Source organism: Camelus ferus, chromosome 34 (genome assembly GCF_009834535.1).
Source record: "Camelus ferus isolate YT-003-E chromosome 34, BCGSAC_Cfer_1.0, whole genome shotgun sequence".
NCBI classification, from domain to species: Eukaryota; Metazoa; Chordata; class Mammalia; order Artiodactyla; family Camelidae; genus Camelus; species Camelus ferus.
In genome coordinates this window covers 14,760,092-14,773,476 of record NC_045729.1, presented here as the reverse complement: position 1 = coordinate 14,773,476, position 13,385 = coordinate 14,760,092, and positions in this window count along the sequence as shown.

Here is a 13,385-nt window from a genome sequence, read left to right as displayed (position 1 = left end):
ATTTAATTCTGGTTTAAATTTGTATTTCTTTAGTGAATAAATGATGTGCACCATCTTTCCTTGTTTTTTGTTAACCGCGTATCTCCTATGGTAAATATTGATTAAAATCTTTTGCCTATTTTTACTAGGTTGTTTGTTTTCTTATTATTGAGTTCTGAGAGTTCTTTCTTTATATATTTTGGATACTGACATTTTATCAGACATGTGTTTTATAAACAGCATCTTCCAGTCTTACCTTTTATTCTCAATGTTGCCTTTAGAAGTTTTAGAAGTTTAGATCAGCAGAAGCTTTTAATTTTATGAAGTGCAATTAATTTTTAAATTTATAGTTGATGGTTTTTGTGTTTTAAGAAATCTTTAATTAACCTGAAGTTGAAATTTTTTCTCCTATGCATTCTTCTAGAAGCTCTAAATTTACATTGAATCTTTAGTACATTTCATGCTAATTTTTGTATATGGTGCAAAGTGGGGGTTGAGTTCCTTTTTAAATTGTTTTGCATTGAGATGTCCAATTATTTCAGCACCACTTTTTGAAAACTGTACTCTTCTATTGAAATATCATGGCACTTTTGTCAGAAATCAATTGGCCAATTATGTGTGGATTTATTTCTAAACTCTCTGTCCACTTTCATTGATCTGAATATCTTATCTTCTTTCATCAGTACCTTTATTGTGATTTTATATTGTCTTCAAATAATGTGAATTCTTCTTTGTTCTTCTTCAAAATTGTTTTCACACTTTTTTTTTGCTAAGAAAAAGAAAATTTCACATAATGGCCATGTTTTTATTATAAATCTATTACCCAGTAAAAGAAATCAGAGCTCCTTGGAAAAATGACTGATTCTAAGACAAAGGTAGGAAATATACAAGAGCCTGGAGATTTTTGTAATTCTATAAGGTGGGGAAACACTTAAAGCCATGGGGTATGTCAAAGGGGTTGAGCAACTAAGTAAAAGAAGTCCTAGTGGCCAAAGCTGGAACAATTTGAGCAACAAAAACAACAAAAGTAGTACTGGATTATAACCCAAAATATAAAGTAAATATCCATGAGTCCATAGTAGTAGAAAATGACTGAATACTTAAACATATGGGGACATGAGACAAATCTCCTGTGCAGAATAATTCCAAATAAAGTATGGAGATGCTTCCGCCTAACGGTGGTGGGACCTAACTCATTATTCCTTAAGTGTGTACTGCATATAAATGATTCTCTTCCAAGGAAATATTTATAGACTCATATGGAAGGGGAAGAAAGAGTAACTTTAGAGTGGAAAATCTGACAAACACTACCTCAGTGAGCAAAGTTACATCAACAGTGATAAGTCATATTGTCTGTTTGTACTCTTGAGATGAAGTGATACAAATGGCACTGAGAAGAACATCAGACAAGTCTCAGTTGAGGGATATGCTAAAGTATACCTACCTAGCACTCCTCAAAACTATTGAGATCATCAACAACACGGGGAGTCTGTAACAGCCAAGTGTAGCCTCAGGGCGCATGACAACTAAATGCAACGTGATAACCTGCATGGGATCCTGGAACACAAAAAGGACATAGGTAAAAGCTTGAGGAAACATGAGTAAATTACAGATTTTAGTTAACAAACATGTGTAAATGTTGTCTTATTAATTCTATCAAATGTGCAATACTGCTGTAATAGGTATTATAGGGAACTGAATGCAGAGTGTATGGGAACCCTGTACTATCTTTGAACTTTTCTGGTAAATTTATATTGTTCTGAAAAATAAAGTGCATTTCAAAAAATTAAAATCAGGGTGTAAATTTCTACAAAATAAAAGCTTGCTGGGTTTCTGATTTTGATTGACAAATTTAGAGATCAATTTGTGGAAGAAAAGGAATCATCATACTGAGGCTTCCAATCCACGAACATGGTATATTTATCCATTCATTTGTCTTCTTTAATTTTTCTCATTAGTGTTTTATAATTTTCAGCATACAAATGGTGCACATATTTTGGTACATTTGTACTATCAACTTAATGTTTTTGATACTACTGTAAATAGTAATTTTTGTTTATCTCAATTTCCAACACCTTAACTTTAGTATATAGAAATATAATTGATTTGGACATAATGTCCTTGCATTTGAAACCATGCTAAACTTACTGATTAGTTTTAGGAGGATTTTAGGGAGACTTTGGAATTTTCCAAGCAGACATTACATCACTTTGCAAATATAGTCTTGTTTTTCCTGTCCGATCTGTGTGACTTCTTTTCTTGCTTTATTGCACTGAAATGGCCTCCCTTATGATGGTGAACAGAAATGGTGAGAATAGATATCCTTGCCTTGTAGCCAATGTTAAGGGGAAAGTACCCACACTTTCACTGCTAAATATAGTGTTACCTGTAGGTTTTTCTTAGATGTACTATATCACGGTAAGGAAGATCTCCCTTACTATTAATTTACTAAGAGTATTGCAAAAATGATGTCAAATTGTGTAGTGCTTTGTTTGCATCTATTTAAGCTCTCATATGGCCTTTCTTCCTTAGTCAATTAGTAAGGCAAATCACATTGACCCGTTAATCCTACATATGCAGAATAACCCCAATCCATCATGATGCATAAACTTTTGTGTAAGTTGCTCAGTCAGTGTGTCAGCATTTGCTGAGGATGTTTGTGATGTTCTGTGCATGTGGCCTGTGGTTTCTCACGTTTATCTGGTTTTGATATCCAAGTAGCAGTGACTTTACAAAACCGGTTGGAATGTGTTTTATTCTCTTCTGTCTGTTGGAAGAGGTTTTTTTTTTTTTTAAGTTTTTATCTTTATTCTTTAAATATTCGGTAGAATTCACATCTGGAATTTCCTCTGGAATGTTTTAACTGCAAATTCAGTATCTTTTCTTAGATATACAACAATTCAGGTTATCAAATTCTTTCTGTGTGTGTGTATCATGTTTTCTCAATAAATTTGTCTATGTCATGCAGGTTTTAGAATTTGTTATCAAAAAGTTCTACATAACATTCCCTTGATATCCTTTTCATGTTAATACTCTCTGTAACAATGCTGCTCTTCCATTCCTGGTATTGGTCTTTCATGTCTATTTTTTTTTCTTTTGGTCAGTCCGGCTAGAGGATCATCAATGTTACTGATCTTTTCAAAACTTATTGTTACGTTTATTATTTTTATTTCAAATTTTACTGAACTCTGTTTTTAATTTTATGATTTCCTCCCTTTACTTGATTTAGATTGTATTTCCTTTTTGTTTTCCATGTTCTTGAGGTACAAAGAAAAAAGTTTTTTAAATATAAAATGTTATACACCACCTAGAAATAATCATCGTGAATAAGTGCAGCCGTTACGGAAAGCAGTACGGAGATTCCTCAAAAGACTAAAAACAGACTTACCCTATGATCCAGCAATCCCACTCCTGGGCATATATCCAGAGGGAACCTTAATTCAAAAAGATACATGCACCCCAATGTTCATAGCAGCACTATTTATAATAGCCAAGACATGGAAACAACCTAAACGTCCATTGATAGATGACTGGATAAAGAAGTCGTGGTATATTTATACAATGGAATACTACTCAGCTATAAAAAAATTAAAATAATGCCATTTGCAGCAATATGGATGGACCTGGAGACAGTCATTCTAAGTGAAATAAGCCAGAAAGAGAAAAAAATACTGTACAATATCACTTATATGTGGAATCTAAAAATAAAGACAAACTTATTTGCAAAACAGAAACAGACTCTCAGACATAGAGAACAAACTTGTGGTTACTGGTGGGGGTGCGCGTATAAATTGGGAGTTAGAGATGTGCAGATACTAACTGATATATATAGAATAGATAAACAAGTTCATGCTGTATAGCGCAGGGAACTATATTTGATATTTATATAACTATGGTGAAAAAGAATGTGAAAACAAGTATATGTATGTTCATGTATGGCTGAAGCATTGTCCTGTACACCAGAAATTGACACAACATTGTAAACTGACTACACTTCAACAAGAAAAAAAACATACATATATATACACAAAAAAAATCTATACTTAATTAAAAAAACAATTGTCAGGTTAATTAAATAAGAAAATTAAACAATAACTAGAAGGAAGTTTAAAACAATCTTTAAGTGATTATCCATGGTAAAATTTTTCTTCTTTGTACTTTTATGTACTGTATCGATTGCTAATAAATTTAATTTTCATCCAGATGTTTTAACTATATATTATTATGCATTTAAGAATGTTGAACAAGCTCTTTTTTTAATTCCAGGTGTCATATTTGTGATCAAGTAGACACTATAGAGGAGTAGATATAATAACTGCTGAAAATTGTTAAGAAACTCCAGAAATACATTCAATAAAGGATAGCATTTTTAAAGCAAAAAAAATATGTATTTTAACTCTTGGTGATTTTGAAATAAAATAAAACTGCATTTGTACCATAGATCATTAATTCTTTATCATCTTTGATTAGAGACTAAGAGTAAAGCCCAAGACACAAACATGTAAAATCACACTTCACACATATGTTGAATTGTATATATATTTAAATGTTTAATTTGCATATACACATTCAATATATGTTTAAGTATATACTATTTTAATTTAATTAGAAAATAGTACACGGGGAGGGAAACTAATCCCTTTTTTAAAGCGGAGGCTAGTGTTGATGACAAACTGGAATTATAATGGAATGATTATAGATCAGGTGTACAGAAGTGGAGTTGAAAGCCATTGAGGATCTGGTCTCAGACACGTCCCTGCACCCCTAGGACTTGTATTTTCTCTGAACTAAACCAAACCCGAGGACACCACCAGGGGGATTTGGGACAACATCCACCAGCTGCAACCTTATGGTCTCAAGCTCCTGCCTTGTAACTTGGCAACCATTTCAGACCCCAAACAATCCTTCTTAGCAAGCACTCTCACTTCTTGCCAGCTCCAATAATAATTCCTGACAAACAACTTATGTAACTCACTGTGGCCCTGCAGTTTTTGCACTTAAAAATCTTCCTCCGTCTTGGAGTCCTGTGGGCCACAACTCAAGTGCTTCTTTTTGAATTCGTGCCTCCCAAGCTGCAGTCCTAACAAATCCCTAACAAACACCTCTTTATTTCAATCAGGTCTTGGTTTCTGAAGTTTCGGTTAACAGTGTTAACTGAAGGCACATGGGACTCAATAAATATTTGCTGAATGAAGAAAGACTACATGAATGAACTAAGGTATTTATGAGTGAATATATAAACACAGAGACACAGAGTTATAGGACAGTTACCCTGGCTGTCTTCTTGTGCTCCGAGTTTTCCCTCCCTCTCACTCACAGACTGAAAGGCACTCTTTCTTGCCCAGCTTGGAACAAAGCTGACCCTAATTTGCAAAGTACTCTAGGAGACTGAAGTGGAGATGCACTTGTTGAGTGTGATGTTTTCCCCAGGCACTGGGGACAAGAAAGACAGAAAAGTGGAGTACAGAGTCAAGGGGAAGTGGGTACTAACGGAACTTTTGATCATAACAGAATGGAAAGCAGAAAGTAACCCAATTGTCCAAGACCACGAACTTTCTACTACCTGTCTTCTTTGGGCCATTTTTTATCTCAACAGTTCTGGACACTTTAAAGCTCTCCTCAAGAGAAAGCAGGAGAAACTTGGACATCCTGTGTGGGGCTGAATCACAAAAGGATAATCCTGACCCCAACCAAGATGGAACTCAGCTGAATTTCTTGTTTACCACTGGGATTCCCGTGTGAACAAGAGAAGGGGTCTTTGGCTACAGAAGAAAGGAGTGAACTTTACTGAGAGAAGAAATATACAAATCTTCATTCTGAGAGCAGATTCCATTGGGGAAGTAACATTTAATCAGAAAATATTCTCAGGAATGGAAAGGCTAATTGAGACTCTGAAGAAATGGACAGCAGTTTCTCTCGTCAGAGAACACCAGTGCCCAGGAAGGGATTCTCAGACTGGCCAAAGGGTAAAGGTAAACATAATGAACACTTGCATTGCGAAATAATTGAAAGTAAACAGGAGCAGAAGGTCTTCAAGCATGGTTCCAGGCCAGAAGCATAAGCATCGCCTGAGAACTGTTAAAAACACAAATTTGGAATCACAATCACTGAATCAGAAACTCTGAGGTGGGGTCCAACAATCTGCATTGTCACAGGCTCTCCAGATGATACTGATGCAAACTAAAGTTTGAAATCCACGGATACTGACTTCAGAAGCAAATGAGTCACAGCTATCAAAAGTCCCTAACATTAAGCCCACGGGGAAGACAAATAAAAAGTGAGAAACTAAAAAGTTAAATAGCCAGAGGCTAACCGTAGTTTGGAAGTAAGGCTGTACCTAAGTATACAATTCTTTCTTAAGCTAGACAGAAAATGGGGATGTGCTGAATCCTTTACATGGCATCCCATTACGTTTTAATAGAATAAAAACCAGGCTGCATTGCACTTTATGTTTTTGTCTGCATCCCAATTTTTTTTTTATTATTTAAAAAAAATTTTAATGGAGGTACTGGGGTTGAACCCAGGACCTCGTGCATGCTAAGCACACCCTCCACCACTGAGCTAGACCCTCACCCTTATCCCAATTTTTGATACCTGAAAAAAACCGCTTGATGCCTATACACCAAGAGCAGGCACAGTGCTGGAGAGGTTCAAGGCACAGCCTGGATAGAAATGTGGCCCTGAGCTCACGTCCCAGTGACACATGCCAACGTCTTCTTCACTTGGTGAATCTACGTTTGCGTTTTTTCATGCTCATTTCTTTCCCTACCAGCATCCTCCTGGCCCACCCTCACTGGTTATCAGTTAGCTCAAGCTCAGGATGTCTCATCTGACATTGCTTTGTCAAACTATGTTCAAACCAACCCTAAAATATAATTGAATAACACATGATCAAGTTTTAGATCACCTGCTATTCGTCTATGCCAACTCAACCCTCCACCATCATAAGCGTAACTACAAGTCCATTATAAAAGACACTGCAAAATGTGCTATGAAAATAAAACATAAAAATAGACCCAGACGCTTCCTGAGAGGTTGTCAACATATCAAGCCCAGCAGAGGAAGAAAAAGAGCTGAAGTACCTCGGGTACTTGAGCTAAAACCGCACAGGAAGTCGCAAACTGAAGGAGCTCACTCTACCGCCAGACCCAGAGTGATGTGCGTTTCACCGCGTGAGGCGGGGTGAGGCCGACAGTGGCCTCCTCTCTCTCCTCACTTTCATGCAAGGTCTGGGAATGAAAGAAAAGGTACATTTTAAAAAATATTATAGATTTGAGATCTACCTTTAAATCTGTGGCTTACTTTAAACCTGGCCTCTTGGTCATGGACTCCCCCAGGATGGTCACAAAAGGAAACATACACGTGAGGATCTGATATTGTATTAAAGTGTCTGATGATTGAACATGGACTGTTTGTTGTTTGTTGCGGTTGTGTTTTTTAGAGTATTTTTTTCCTCTCTTCAAAGATGAATAGTGTGGGCCAGTTCTTTGTTCTGTCATCTATATTTTATTGCTTACTAACTGAGGCAAACTAACATTTAGGGAAGTGCCAAGCACAGCTTTGGGGAGCTTGGGGGGGCTTCTGCTATTGTTGCTTTTCTGCATTAGCCACTTCATCTACGCCTCAGCACACTGGGCAACAGATAGTTACCCTCATTTTACAGATGAGCAAACTCAGAGTTAGAGGCATTAGGTGACTCACAACAGGGCATGTAAGTGCGTGTCTATGACCTTATGTAGTAGGTTTATGCCTACTTTACAGGCAAGAAATAAAAACTGAATTATGTGTACCTTCTCATCCCACTTTTCTGTTAATAACAGAAAACATTTTGTCAAATTCCAAAAAAAAAATTTTAAATACTGGACTTCCCACAAAATCTTTTTTTTTTAACCTTCAAGGGATATCATGCACAAAATTGAATACTGAGAGAGGGGGACAAAATGGGGGCAGGCTAGAAATTCGCCTCCAGATGGCCAGAATGAGCTCACAATGTACCAGGAAATGAACCAGAAGGGAGGAAGTGGCTAGTTCAGGTGGGCAGGTTGGGAGTTTTCTGGAGAACTGCAGGGGCGGGGGGAGGAGAGAGCCACTGAGCTCCAGCAGCATCTGCAGCCTGAATCAGTGCCATCTAAAACCCGCCGCCTGCCATCTGACACTACAAGAATGATGTCACCAGCCACTGCAGTCCCTGATCTTCAACACACCCTGAGAGGAGTTCAGGGCGGAGATCAGGAATAAGGCGCTCTGTGCTCTGGGAGAAGCTGGCAGAACAGGCCTTCAGATAGTTGGATATTTGCAGGAGACTCTAGGAGCCCAATTTCCTGCATCTTCTCATATCTAGAGAAGCACCACAGGCATTCAGGGAGACATCTGCTCCTCGGGACAAGGACAACCTTCTGCCAAAACGTGTGCTTGACTGCACGTACCCCAACCCCTTCACCAAAATCACGCGTGTGCTGACCTCCCCGCTGCTTCTTTGGAGCAGTTCCTCAGAGCTATCTGAGGGGCTGCCTCCAGGGCTGCAGTCCTCATTTGGCCCCAAATAAAACTTAACTCTCACGTTGTGCATTTTTTTTGTCGAAGTAACGCAAGATGTGCAGTTTCCTTACCTTGTTGAAAGCATTTCCATTCACCTTTCTGCTTTCAGAATGATTCTTCAGTGTCTCTCCCTCATCAGGACTGTATCTTAAATGTTCTGCAAGTGAAGGGCCGTGGACCAGACCTTCTGTTACTTAGGAAGAAAGGCCCCCCAACCTCCCTAGCACACTTTCATCTCGCCCTCGCAATCCCAGTGTTGGTAACGTCGAACAACCGAGACTTCTCTGCGGCAGTGTTCTGCACCAAAATCCACCGCGACCACGGCGGCAACACTCCATTCTCTCCGGTAGATGATGTCTCTCCTAACAGATAAGTGCTTGTAACCCCCGGATAGATAGTGCAGATACTATTTACTCATGATCATGTTTGTTCTTGGAAATCCTTAAACGATGAAAAATACATACAAAGGCTAGTATGTCACAGTCATAAATCAAATATTTGAGTTCAAACTGGGGGAACTAAGACTATCAAATGGAATAAAGAAAATGTATTACTCCACTATTAGTCTTTAGCATGAGTCTGCCGTATTACTTTACAAAATAGTCTGCTTATCCGTCTCTCTCTTCAACTTGGTCATATGTTCCATAAAAGCAGACACTGTGTCTTAATCACTTTTGTATAACCAACACCCAGTGCAGTGTCTGGCATATAAAATAACACTGGATAATTAATGAATACACAAACTTTTTTTTATGGTTTAACATAGTAGAGGACAAAGAATTTGAAATGATGATAATTTTTATTCCCTTGCTTTGTTGTTCTGACTTGATTTCTTCTTCTTAATAACGTATGATTTTTTTCTAGCTACTCATTGTTGAAAATTGGAGCAACAAGGAAAACATGAAGAAAAAACCTTACAATCTCTTTTTAAAATTATGTCAATGTATTTCCTTTCTATGTTTTCTACGTACATTTTGTACATGGTAGGGATCACACATTATTTTACAATCCAAATTTTTCAATTAACATTATGTCAGAAGCATTTCATATCATTGAATACATCATAAAAATTATTTTTTAATTTTTATATTTTTCAATTGTATGGTAACAGCATATATATTTAACCTATATACTTAACCCATCCCCTCTTGTTGGGTGTAAGGTTTTTCCCTGGTATTTGGCAATTCAAATAATGCTAAGGTAAAAATCTAAGTGTGGAGCATTTGGTTCATATGTATTATTTTCTGAAGATAAATCTCTAAAGTAGAATCATTAGCTCAGAAAGTACTACCATTTTTAAGACTAAGAATATAGTCTGCTAAATCTATTTACAGTAGCTAACATCCCCAGTAGCAGTTTGTGAGAATATATTTGTGACTCTATTCTTCAGAGCAAGATTTTTAAATTTAAGAGCCTCGATTGTAGAGCTTGGTTTGTGTGATGATGCCATCTGGTGGCCGTAGTACAAAATTACAAAACCAAATGTGAGAAAGAGCCTTTGAAAACTGTAGCAAACAAATTTAAAGTGGCAGCAACTATTCTAAGTTTTCAAAAAGTACTCTTGCTATTTGGATTTCTAGAAAATAAATCTTAAAAACTGTTTCAAAGCATACTTAACGCAAGCTGAGGGCCATTAAGTTAGTTTTTGTTTTGAACTTCATTTATTACACAACAGCCACTCCCAAAACTGAATTATCTTGTGAATTTTTGTATAAAATATCTGGAGTCTATTTTGAGATTCTGACAAAAACACAGCAGATAAAATCAGGGAAAGGGTTCAAACCCCAAAATTAATTGAATAATTTTGCCAAGCCTTAGCTTTCTTATCTATAAAATGGAGAGAATGGCACAAGCAATCTTCATTTCACTGTACATCACAGATACTCCATTTTTTTACAGATTGAAGGTTGGCGGCAACCCTGCAGCAAGCAAGTCTATCGGTGCCATTTTTCCAGCAGCATTTGCTCACTTCACATCTCTGTGCACATTTTGGTGATTCTCACAATACTTCAAACTTGTTCTTTATTGTCATATTTGTTATGGTGATCTGCCGTAAGTCATCTTTAATGTTACTACTGTCATTGTTTTGGGGTGCCACAAAGTGTTCCCATAGAAGACGGTGAACGTAATGGAAAAATGGGTGTCTTCTGACTACTCCATCAACCAGCCATTCCCCTCTCCTAGGGCCCCCCTATACCTTGAGACACAACAATATTGAAATTAGGCCAATTACCAATCCTCCAATGGCCTTTAAGCGTTTAAGTAAAAGGAAGTCACAAATCTCTCAGTTTAAATCAAAAGCTGGAAATGATTAAATTTAGTGACGAAGGTGTGTCAAAAGCCGAGATAAGCCAAAAGCTAGGCCTACTGCACCAAAGAGCTAGCCAAGCTGTGAGTGCAAAAGAAAAGTTCTTGAGGTTCCTGAAATTAAATGTGCACTCCAATGGGCACATGAATGATAAGAAAACAGCCTTCTTGCTGATATGGAGAAGGTCATAGTGGTCTGGACAGAAGATCTAATCAGCCACAACATTCCCTTAGGCTTAAGCCTAACCCAGAGCAAGACCTAACTCTGCAATTCTGTGAAGACAGAGAGAAGTGGGGAAGCTGCAGAAGAAAAGTGCGAAGCCAGCGGTTTGGTTCATGAGGTTTGAGGAGAGAAGCCATCTCCATGACACAAAAGTGCCAGGTGAAGTGGCAAGTGCTGACGTAGAAGCTACAGCGAGTTACCCAGAAGATGTGGCTCAGATCATCAATGAAGGTGGCTACACTAAATGGCAGATTCTCAGTGTAGATGAAACAGCCTTACATTAGAAAAAGATGCCACGTAGAACCTTTATAGATGGAAAGAAGTCAGTGCCTGGCTTAACGTCTTCAAAGGACAAGCTGACCCTCTTGTTAGGAGCTAATGCAACTGATGACTTTATGTTGAAGCCAATACTCTTAATCATTCCAAAATTCCTTGGGCCCTTCAGACTTACACTAAATCTACTCTGCCTGTGCCCTATAAATGGAACAACAAAGCCTAGACCAGGGGACACCTGTTTACAACATGGTTTACTGAATATTTTTAGCCCACATTTGAAACCTATTGCTCAGGGGGAAAAAAAAAAAGATTCCTTTCAAAATGCTATTGCTCACTGATAACGTCCCTGGTCACCCAAGCGCTCTGATGGAGATGTCTCATGAGAGCACTGTTGTTTTCGTGCCTGCTAACACAACGGCCCATAAATCCAGGAGTAAGCTTGACTTTCAAGTCTTATTATTTAGGAAATATATTTTGTGAGGCTACAGCTGACATAGATTATGATTCCTCTGATGGATCTGAGCAAATTATAAACCTTTGGAAAGGATTCACCATTCTAGATGCCACTGAGAACATGTGTGACTCATGGGAAGAGGTCAAAATATCAACATACACAGGAATCTGAAAGAAGCTGACCTCAACCTTCATGGATGACTTTGAGGGGTTCAAGACTTTATGGGGGGAATTAACTACAGATGTGGTGGAAAGAGCAAGAGAACTAGAGTCAGAAGTGGAGCCTGAAGATGGGACTGAATTGCTGAAATCTCATGATAAAACTTTAACAGATGAGGAGTAGCTTCTTCTGGATGAGCCAAGTATGTGGTTTTCTGAGATGGAAACGACACCTGGTGAACACGCTGTGAAGACTGTCGAAATGACAACAAAGGATTCAGAATACTACATAAACTTAATTGATTAAGACAGCGGCAGGGTTTGAAAAGATTGACTCCAATTTTGAAAGAAAGTTCTACTGTGGGTAAAATGCTATCCAACAACACTGCACGCTGTAGAGAAATTCCTTGTGAAAGGAAGGGTCAACCGATGTGGCAAACTTCAGGGCTGTCTTGTTTTAAGAAATTGCCACTGCCACCCCAGCCTTCAGCAGCCACCACCCTGATCAGTCAGCAGCTATCAACACCAAGGCAAGACTGTCCACTTGTAAAAAGATTACAACCTGCTGAAGGCACAGATGATAGTTAGCATTTTTTGTGATTATTAATTAAGGCATGTACACCCTTTTTTATACATAATAATACTGTTGCACATTTAATAGACTACAGTATAAACTTAACTTTTATATGTACTGAGAAACCAAAAAAATGTGTGTGACTCACTTTATTGCAACATTCACTTTATCACGATACTCACTTGACTGTGGTGGTCTGGAGCCGAACCTGCAGCACCACCAAGGTATGCCTGAGTTACCTTACAGGGTGGTCACAATGAGAAAACGAGAAAACACACGTGTATCAGTCAGAGTCCAGCAAGGAAAGCAGAAATCTCTCTGAGTATTTAAAACAGAGGGAATTTAACTCAGGGAATTGATTACAAAGGTGACAAAGATGCTAAGAAATCACCTAGGAATCAATAAGGAAACCCAGAGTTTAACAAATACCAGGAAGTTTCAACTACCCCCTAAACTAGGGGAAAAGGAAAGAGGTGGTTTCCTGGAGTCAGGACCCCTGGCAGAAGCTAGAACCATAGATCTGTCCAGTGAGGAGTAGGAGCAGAGAAGTAGTGTCGCTGTTGCTAGAGAAGCAATCTAAAGTAGACAAGGGTTAAAGCCACCCTGGCTTCTCCTTTCTCTCACCCTCCCATTTCCTATCAGCATCTCCTCTTGACAAAACCCACCTAGAATCGGGGAGCCTGGTTTAATCGAAGACATCTTAGGCACTTTCTCACATTCTCAGCCTCAGCTTCATACGCCTCTTGGTTCTTAACCACTTGCTTTCACACTATTGCCCTTGCAGCAATCATCTGTAGGTGGGGCTGCAGTTTCCACCGTCTGAAGTCTGCAGCTGAAGAGTCTAGCTCGGAACGCCATCTGTGGACGCTGGTAAGC